Genomic DNA, 10,710 nt, shown 5'->3' with positions numbered 1-10,710 from the left:
AACCCCCTTGTGACCTTTGGAACACCAAGCTCTGTGCTAAAGGGTGGAAGGCTACCTTGGCACACAATAATCTAAGTCCAGGGCATAAAATATCTTGTGGATAGATTCCAGGGCTCGTGGCTCTGGAATGGGTCCAGACTTGCTGACTCCTTGCTCCTTGCTCTCCCAGGATCTATTGTATCTTGAGTTAAAAGAACCTGCTCTCCATCATCTCAAGCAGCAGAGCAAATTCTAAAACCATCACAGCTGTCAATCATGTGCTTAATGCAATGCACCCTTTTGACCTCCACATTCTCACTACCTGTTTCTTTGTTGGATTACCAATAGCATGGGCCCCCAGAGCTCGGGGCCTTCGCAGCCTCCACAATTGTGATGGCCCCCTGGTCCCACTTCTCTGTCTCAAACTGTCTTTTCTCAATCCTTTGACTCCGCTGGACTTCGTCCCCCGCAGGACCTGGTGTTGGGTCTGATCACCCTAACACTTTCTTTGTTGCCCAGGCTGGAGTGCAGTGGTGCCATCTTGGCTCACTGCAACCTCCGCCTCCCAAATTCAAGTGAATCTCTTGCCTCAGCCTCCCAAGTAGCTGGGATAACAGGCACCTGCCAAAACACATGGCTAATTTTTGCATTTCTAGTAGAGACGGGGTTTTGCCATGTTGGCCAGGCTGGTCTCGAACTCCTGATCTTAAGTGATCCACCCACCTCAGCCTCCCAAAGTGCTGGGATTACAGGCGTGAGCCACTGCGCTCAGCCTCACCTTCATTAACTTTCTAAAACAGCTTTGTATTTCTCACCAATTCTAAGTCTGTCTGTGCCTGCCAGTTATTGTCCCTGATAGGAAGTGTAGGGTGTCCAAGATGACATTGAAGGCCCACATGACTTGAACCCAATAATTTACCTTACTGTTGTGCCGAACTCCTATCCACTCCAATGGGGATAGCCCCAGGCTCAAGGGACCGAGACCTGGAACCAGCAAATGAGACATGGGGCTTTCCTGGAGCCATACTTACAGAGAAGAGAGCCCAGTGGTAGCGGGCTGGACAGGAGAACCATCAATCACTTATGGAAAGCACATGGCTAATATATCATTTTCACTTAGCACCCTCCCTCAACAACCTCCACCTGGCAACCTTCACGTATTCCCAAAACAAAGGGCTTTGAGCCCTGTATGTCCCAGATCTATGGGATGGGCCGGGGCTCAGATGTTCCTTAGAGACAAGGAATGAATCTCTGGGTTGGCCACCCCTGGATTCCTTGGCTTGGAACTCCAAACTGCATTCAGGTGCATCTGCTATACAGGGTCATTCTCAGGGTTTGCTGACGTTATTGTCATCAGGTGAGTTTACCATGCACTTACTAACCTCTGAGCAGTGCCTCCCATGTTCCCTACATTCCAGTCACAGCAAAAGTCCTGCTTCCCTGCATGTACCATGCACTTTGCATTTCGGCGGCTCACTGCCCCTTCTGCCTGCAGTGAGTGAGGCCTTCATGGCAGAGTCCTTCCCTCGGCTGCAATGGTTTTCAAAGTTCCCCGAGAGCCCCTATCCCAGACAGAATTAATCACTCCTCCTCTGAGCTCCCATAACTCTTCCCACATGCCTCTACTCTAGTGTACACATTCTGGTATCATTACTGTGAACATATATTAGGGCCTACAACATGAGCAATATTTTATTCATCTGAAATAGGATAGGGCAGAATACCTAGCCCAGGACTTGGCTGGGCGCGGTGGCTCACGCCTGTAATCCCAATACTGTGAGGCCAAGGCGGGCGAATCACTTGAGCTCAGGAGTTTGAGACCAGTCTGGGCAACATGGTGAAACCGCATCTCTACCAAAAATACAAAAATTATCTGGGTGTGGTGGCATGTGTCTGTGGTCCCAGCTACTCAGGAGGCTGAGGTGAGAGGATCACTTGAGCCTGAGAAGCAGCGATTGCAGTGAGCTGAGATTGCACCACTGCACTCCAGCCTAGACAACAGAGAAAGATTCTCAAAAAAAAAAAAAACTAGCCCTTGATTGGCATGTGGGAGCGACTAGTTCATTTGACGCAAGTATGAGATTAGCTGCATGGAGTGTCTCAATAGTTATCCCAGGTCTTTGGGAGTCTGGTAACAGTCTTCACCAAAATGCAAGACTTGTGTTTATTTTAAAATGTCATGTATAACTGGCTGTCTCTTTCATAATACATTAATGTTATTGAAATGTTATTGTTATTGGCTTTGCCCAAATTTTTAAGTAAAATGGATATGCCTTAATAACCTATCTTCTTTTTTCTGTGGCTTCTTATGCCCTCTGGCCTGCCAATAATCCTGTGGGTACAGGTACCCAGGCTGAGATGCAGGGAACTAGAAGGTTCTTCTTCCTGATCCTGGAACTAAGAGCATCATTTGGTTGGCTTTAACTAAAAGTCCCAGGAGAAACCTCCTGATTACTTGAGCCCAGGAGTTCAAGATCAGCCTGGGCAACCAAAAAAAAATTTATTTTTTATAAAATTAAAAAAAAAAATAGAGATGGCATCTCACTATATTGACCAGGCTGGTCTCAAACCCCTGGCCTCAAGCAATCCACCCATCTTGGCCTCTCAAAGTGCTGGGATTACAGGCATGAGCCACTGCATCCAGCCCATAAAATAATTTTTCTAAAAAATTATTCAGGCATAATGGCACATGCCTATAGTCCCAGCTACTCAGAAGGATGAGGCAGGAGGATGGCTTGAGTCCAGGAGATTGAGGCTGTAGTATGCTGTGATCCCAACACTGCACTCCAGCTTGGGCGTCAGAGTGAGACCCTGTCTCAAACAGACAACAAATTTTTTTAAAAATCAACAAATGTAAAATTTGAAGGAAAAAAAAAAGAATCCTCCTACCTCCCCCAGGCAGCTGGATGCTAAATACAAAGCCTCTGGCAGGGCTCTGCCTCCCAATAAAGAGTTCAGATGCGCAAGGATTCCAACGCCTATCCATTTTTTTCCCCCTCAGACACACTTTATCATCATGTAAAGCCTATTTTCTAATCTTTCTCCAAATTCTTCTGGGGATGACTCATTCTATGAAGTGAGCTTGTTGGGGGTTTTCCATCATGTCCCTTTGTGTTTATTATTTTCATAATTTTTTCATTGTTGTTGAGACTTTATCTTCCCTGATATGTGCTTTTCTTCTTGTCCTTACAGGACAGACCTCTCTCTTCTTTGCCCAAAGAGGGACTGAGCAAGTGTCCAAGCTCTTCCCTTCTGTTTGTTTTTGTCTTTTTCCTTTTTGTGGAGAACAGGGTCTTACTGCAACCTTCACCTCCCAGGGCTTAACTGATCCTCCCACCTCAGCCTCCCAAGTAGCTGGGACTACAGGCACGCGCCTCCACGCCCAGCCAATTTTTGTATTTTTTGTAGAGACAGCATTTTGCCATGTTGCCCAGGCTGGTCTCAAACTCCTGGGCTCAAGCAAACCTCCTGCCTCTGCCTCCCTAAGTGTTGGGATTACAGGCATGAGCCACTGCACCCTGCCTTCTCTTCTGTTTGAGTTTGATCTACCTCTGTAAATTTAAATTATGGTGCTGGGCAAAGAGCATGGATTTTTGAGTCAAGCAGGCTGCCTTCAGTCCTAGTTCTGTTACTGACTAGATAATACTAGGCAAACAGCGTAACCTCTCCCAGTCTTAATATACTCATCGATGAAAATCAGAACCATCATCACCACTTCCCAGGCTGCCGGGAAAACTGAAGGAGGTAAGGTAGGTAGAAGCATCTTAATTACTATCTGATGGAGTAAATACTCAATCAATGTAAATTTTTGCTTCCTTTCTTCTAAGAAAAAAGAAGTAGAGTTCTGTGGTCTACAAACTAAGGGTGGCGTTGGTGCCCACTAAACAGCCATTCTTGAGGAAATCTGCAGATGGCCACTCCCCATTGGAGGGTATGATCTTGACTTTTGCCTCAGTATCTCCAGCTCCTACCCATCATGGGATGTGGCACAAAGTGGGAATTCAACAACTGTCTATTGGATGAATAAATGGATCCATGAGTGAGTGAAAACACTTGTCTAGACTAGTAAAGGATTTGAGATAAGTTATGTGAAGGGAATCAAATAGGTTGTAGTATGTGAAACTTACCTCCAAGAATCTATCCGATCCCCAATGCCTCTGATACTGTATAAAACAAGTTGGTAATGAAAGTCTACAATACTGGGGGAGGGAGTCATGAACAAGAGCAGCATTGGCCTTAAGAAATTCAAACATCCTGTAATGCAAGAGCAGGTGGGCTGAGCAGATCACTTGCTTGTAGGAGTTAATTGTTAGGGCAATCAGGAGTTAGCAAGGAAGGCATGAGAGGGGTTGCCCTGTAATTACTATTGTTTCAGCACAAATGTTTTTTTCTGGTAAGTAATTGTTATGTATCTGGGTTGCAGCAATAGGTTCTGACTGTGGAGATGTCTTTGAGGAATGACTTCGATTAAGCACAGCCTGGCATCACCAGATGGTTTTCTGTGGTCCATTGTCTCTGGCCTCAGCAGAACCTCCCAGCCAGACCCCTGCTTCCACAGTTGTCCCATCACAGTCCAGTTCAGAAGCAATGAAAATTGACATTGGATATCTAAACAAAAAGGGAACTTACCAGAAAGATATTAGAGGCTCAGCATTCTAGAAGGAGAAACTGGCATGATTAAGCCAACGAGGTAAGGAAATGCAGGGCAGAATGGGTGAACCACGGGGGATCTAAAGGCATGCCAAGAACATTTGCAGGAATAGGAAACCCACCCCAGTATTTCCCAGGCACACTAGGTGGGCCCCTGCCTTCTCTCTTCTGTTCCTTTCAGAGTTGAGAAAGAGCAACCTTGTCTGAAGCAGTGTATCCATGGATTAAGGAAGTAGCACCGTTTCCTCTGCCAGCTCTGCCTGCTGAAAGATGAGGAGGTGACAATAACATCTTCATCATCTACCTACAAAGGACATGATCAAGTCTAGGCCTTGCCTGGAATACTAGGGGATAAGACTAGGTTAGATTGGACTTGGCAGTAAAGCAGGTGTCACAAACTCACATGCCATGGGGACCAGCGAGTCAGGGAATAGGTGCAGCCAGCTGGGTGAGAGACGATATAGCATGATGACGTCTGTGCCAAAGTGGAGATCAAATCTACAGAAGGCCTCAAATCCTAAACATTTGTGATATGATAATGTGGTTTTACTTCCTTCTTTTTTTTTTTTTTTTTTTTTTTTGAGACAAGGTCTGGCTCTGTCACCCAGCCTGGAGTGCAATGCCACAATCACAGCTCACTGCAGCCTCCTGAGCTCAAGTATCCCTCTGCCACAGCCTCCTGAGAAGCTGGGACTCCAGGCATGCACTATTACACCTGGCTAATTTATTTTATTTTATTTTTTGTGGAGGTGAGGTCTCCCTTGCCTAGGCTAGTGTCAACCTCCTGGGCTCAAGTGATCCTCCCACTTAGCCTCCCAAAGTGTTGGGATCACAGGCGTGACCCACCATGCCTGGCCTGGTTTTACTCTTTAATGTATTAACAGAATGGATTCATAGGTGGATTTCCTAATTTTGGATCAGCCTCTAGCGCTGTGCTGTAGCTGGCTCTTACCAGGTGACAGTCAATTATTACATTTTCAGGAATTTTTTTAAAGTTGTTGAGGTCATGCTGGTAGCTTAAAATTGGCTGTGATGGGAGTATTGACACCATGGGAATTGGCAAATGCTATAAATTGGGGCTGTTTTCTTCTTTCTCAGATAGCTAGTTGTGAATCCAGCATGCTACTGCTTGTATTCCTGGAATAAACTGTGCTTGATCTTGTTGTATTATTTTTGTCATTACTGTATTTTACAGTAATGTGTTACTGTAATTACTATGTTACATTCTTTGTCAGCTTTATTTCTTAAAGCCTTTCATATTTTTGTATGGTCCAGTTTAAATCTCTGATTCTTAATTACCTAGGGAGTATTGTAAAATGCAGATGCTAGGCCATGCACCTGAGCGATAATCAGAATCTCTGAGGGTGAAACCCAAACACTAGTACTTTTTAAAAACTCCATAGATTATTCCAATGTACAGCCAAGGTTGAGAACTAGTGACCTAGTCCAGTGCTTGTCAAACATTAATGTGCACACAGATCATCTAGGGATCCTGTTAATATACAGAGTCTTATTTAGTAGGTCTGGGGCAAGCCTGAGATTCTGCATTTCCAACAAGCTCCCAGTGATACCACTGCTGCTGGTCCATGGACCACAGTTTGAGTAGCAAGGATTTGATTTAACATTGTAATTATCCGTGCTTTAAAGGTTACATAAAATTCAGCTGTTCAGCCATTTCATCCTGATACTTTCTTCAATATCCAATCTTTTTACCTTTCCATCTCTTCTGTAGAACTTAGTCCATTTAAATTTTCCACTTCTTCCTCTGTCAGTTTTGGTATTATATGTTTTGCGAGACATCTGTTTCTCTTGGTTTTCAAATATGCTGTCAGAGTGACATTGAATAACCTCTTACTATTCTTTTAAATTGTCTCACATCTGCAATTATTAAGCATTCAAATTCAAAGTTTAAAAAATATTTGTCAAGTGCAGTGGCTCACATCTGTAATCCCAATACTTTGGGAGGCTGAGGCAGGCAGATTGCTTGACCCCAGGAGTTGGAGACCATCCTGGACAATATTGCAAAACCTCATTTCTACAAAAAAAAAAAAAAAAAAAAAAAAAAAATAACCCAGGGGCAGGGGCCCCTGCTTGCCAGTAGTCCCAGTCACTTGGGAGGCTGAGATGGGAGGATTGCTTGAGCCCAGAAGGTCAAGTTGCAGTGAGCCAATATCACACCACTGCACTCCACCCTGAGTGACAGTGAGACTCTGTCTCAAAAAAAAAAAAAAAAAAAAAGAGAAAAGAAAAAGGAAGAAAGAAATTGGCTGGGTACGGTGGCTCATGCCTGTAATCCCAGCACTTTGGGAGGCCAAGGTGGGCGGATCACCTGAGGTCGGGAGTTCGAGACCAACCTGACCAACATGGAGAAACCCCGTCTCTACTAAAATACAAAATTAGCTGGGTGTGGTGGCGCATGCCTGTCATCCCAGCTACTCAGGAGGCTGAGGCAGGAGAATCACTTGAACTCGGGAGATGGAGTTGCGGTGAACTGAAATCCAGACGCCAGCCTGAACAACAAGAGTGAAACTCCCTCAAAAAAAAAAAAAAAAATGAAAAGAAAAGAAATTAAGTCAACCAAACCAAACATCTGTGGGCCGACTGTCCTTTAAGCTTCCAGTTTGAGGCCTTGCCGAAGACCCCTGTTTGCTAGGACTGCCATAACAAAATGCCACAGGCTGAGTGGGCTTAAACAATAGACATTTATTTTCTACTGGTTCAAGGTTCCAGCAGTGTTCAGTTTCTGGTGAAGGCTCACTTCCTGGCTTGCAGATGGCCACCTTCTCACTATTTCCTCACATGGTATTTCTTCTGAATGCGCACACAAGGAGAGAAAGATCTCGTGTCTCTTCCACTTTTTGTTTTTGTTTGAGATGGAGTCTCACTCTGTTGCCCAGGCTGGAGTGCAGTGGTGCAATCTCGGCTCACTACAACCTCCGCCTCCCAGGTTCAAGTGATTCTCTTGCCTCAGCCTCCCAAGTAGATGGGACTACAGGTGCCCACCACCATGCCCACCACCATGACCACCTAATTTTTATATTTTTAGTAGAGACAGGGTTTTGCCATATCAGCCAGGCTGGTCTCAAACTCCTGACTTCAAGTGATCTGCTTGCCTTGGCCTCCCAAAGTGCTGGGATTACAGGCATGAGCCACTGTGCCTGGCCTCTTCCACTTTTTATAAGGACACTACTAGTATCAGATCAGGGTCCATCCTTGTGACCTCACTGCATTTAACCTTAATCACCTCTTTCCAAACCTTATTTCCAGATACAGCCACACTGGGGGTTAGGGCTTCATCAGGTGAGTTTGGCGGGGAGGTGGGGTATGGAGGGGTGACAAACATTCAGTCAATGAGCTTCAGTTACTCCAATTATTTCACCTATTTTGAGTTGTTGCTGACTCCAGAAGATTCTGTTAAAATATGTCACTAAAGAGCTAATCCAAGAATAGTTTCAGAGCTGGACTATGCTTAACAACTATGTAATTCAATCACAGTATTTTACACACGGAGAAACTGAGGCCCAGAGAGGCACATCATTCACCTATGCAGAGTGGAGAGGTTAAGATTAGAACCAGGGCATCAGGGCATCCAATCAGGGATAGAAGGCATGTCACCTCTTTGTTACTACCACACCCCCTGCACTTCAGTAATTCAAGCACAGTCACTGGATGTGAACGATGTGCAGACGTGGTGCTTACCTGGCACTCAAGGTCTTCTATATTCAGACCATTTTTGTGATGTTCACAGCTTTTCTCCGTGACCCTGGGGGAAAGCGATGCTATTAAAAAACCAATGATTGTAGGAAGCTTCTGGAACCCCACTGGGCTGGAGGGACAAAAGGAGAGAATAGTTTTTACCCAGAGTGCATGAGCTTACAACAAATGCATCTGTAGTGTTGCTGATGCTGTCACTCCCACGACAATCACTGCCTTTCCCATTGGGCAGGCAGCCAAGAGTTCACCTGTTCGTGCTATTGAAACAGCCACCAGAGCCACTGGGGCCCTTACTCACCCAGAGCCACCCCTGCTGCCCTCGCCCCAGTACCCTACTCTTGCAGGGCCCACAGTTGCCTACAAACCTACTGATAAATGTCATACACAGAAAAAAAATGGCCTCTCCCTCCCACCTTCCAACCAGCTTCACGTAAGTGCCTTCCACTAGCAGAACCTACCTCGCAAGGAACCCAGCTGACAAGGAAGTTTGGGAAAGGCAGTTTCCCTAAGATACAGGAGAGAATGTGGGCTGGGTGTGATGACTCACGTCTGTAATCTCAGCACTTTGGGAGGCTAAGGTGGGAGGATCGCCTTGAGCCTAGGAGTTTGAGACCAGCCTGGCCAACATAGTGAGACCCCATCTCCAAAAAAATAAGAGAATGTGGAAAGGCAGGAATAGCCATAGACAATACTGGGTATAGTTAGTAGGAGGAAGTGAACAGGCAAGAATGTGGTACCTGAAGGTCAAGTTTCAGAATTCAGACATGTCCCACCAAGAATAATTAGCAGTGCTGGGGGTGTCACAAATTCCATCTGGAAGAGCCCTTTTTCTCTAGTCTTCCCAACAAAACTAGCCCAGAGGAGAATCTCCTCTCCTGCCTCAGAGGAACAGCTGAACGAAGCTGAGCACCCGCTCCAGGAGGTCAGAAAGTCTTCTCTTCAGGCAGAGAAGCCTAGACACCAAAGGCTCCCATTCCACTCTCAGGTCAGGAGCTATATTAGTCAGCTGGAACTGCCATGACAAAATGCCATGGTCTAGGTGACTTTAACAACAGAAATTTGTTTTCTCACACTTCCGGAGGCTGAAAATCCAAGATGAAGGCAGGTTTGGCTTCTCCTGAGGCCCCCTCCATGACCTGCACACAGTCTCCTTCCAGCTGTGTCCTCGTTCAGCCTTTTCCCTGTGCATGTGCATCCCAGGTGCATCTTCCTCTTTTATAAGAATGCCAGCCTGGAGGATTAGGACTCCATCATCTCCAAATAGAGTCATGGGGGATAGGAGGTTAGGGCTTCAATTTATGAACAAGGGATACAATTTAGTCCATAGCAGGAGCCGAGTTGATATCTCCAACTCTGAGAGTAAACAGAGACCTGACTTTTTTTTTTTTTTTTTTTTTTTTTTTTGAGAGTCTTGCTCTGTTGCCCAGGCTGGAGTGCAATGGCACTATCTCAGCTCACTGCAACCTCCACCTCCTGGGTTCAAGCGATTCTCGTGCCTCAGCCTCCCGAGTAGCTAGGACCAAAGGCATGCGCCACTACACCTGGCTAATTTTTATATTTTCAGTAGAGACGTTTTCACCATGTTGGCCAGGCTGATCTCGAACTCCTGATGTCAAGGGATCTGCCTGCCTTGGCCTCCCAAAGTACCGGGATTACAGGTGTGGGCCACCGTGCCCGGTCCAGAGATCTGACATTTTTAAGCCCTGGTCAGGAATATGCTGAGTCACCCCCGACTCCCACCTCTAGTTATAACTTACATTGGTTTGTTCTTCCATTTACTTATACCACAAATATTTATTGAGTTCCAATTATGTGCCCAGCACTGTACTAGTACTGGGGACATGGGTGTTGACACTGGGCAGGTGACAACAGTGCAATATGACAGAGGCATGCTCACAGTGCTTAGGGTCAGGCTGTTGGTGGGATGCCCTGCAAGCAAAGACGCCAGGCAAGGCTTTCTAGAGGACTAGAGGACGTGAGACAGGAATCCAGTTCTGAAATATGAGGCAGAATTATCCGGTTAGGGAGGGGATTTGTTTAATCAGTGGGCCTCCAGAGAGGTCCCTATTTGCCTAGACTTGTACAGGAGAGGAAGGTAGAGTTTATGTACAACTTTTCTACTCCAGTTGTGGCCCACAGATCAGGAGTACTGGAATCAGCTGGGAGCTTCTTAGATAGACTCACTGACTCTCAGAGTCCATCCCAGACTTACTGAATCAAAACTACAGTGTAACAAGCTCCCCAGGGCACAGGTGAACATTAAAATTTGGGAAACACTGATGCGGTGCAATCCCATTGCTTCATAGATGGACAAACCAAGGCCCAGAGAGAGCAAGTGATTCTTTTAAGATAATACAGATAACACAG

This window comes from Rhinopithecus bieti, unplaced genomic scaffold (genome assembly GCF_001698545.2).
Source record: "Rhinopithecus bieti isolate Rb0 unplaced genomic scaffold, ASM169854v2 scaffold_12, whole genome shotgun sequence".
NCBI lineage: Eukaryota > Metazoa > Chordata > Mammalia > Primates > Cercopithecidae > Rhinopithecus > Rhinopithecus bieti.
The sequence above is the reverse complement of the archived record's forward strand: the minus strand, read 5'-3'. Positions refer to the sequence as shown.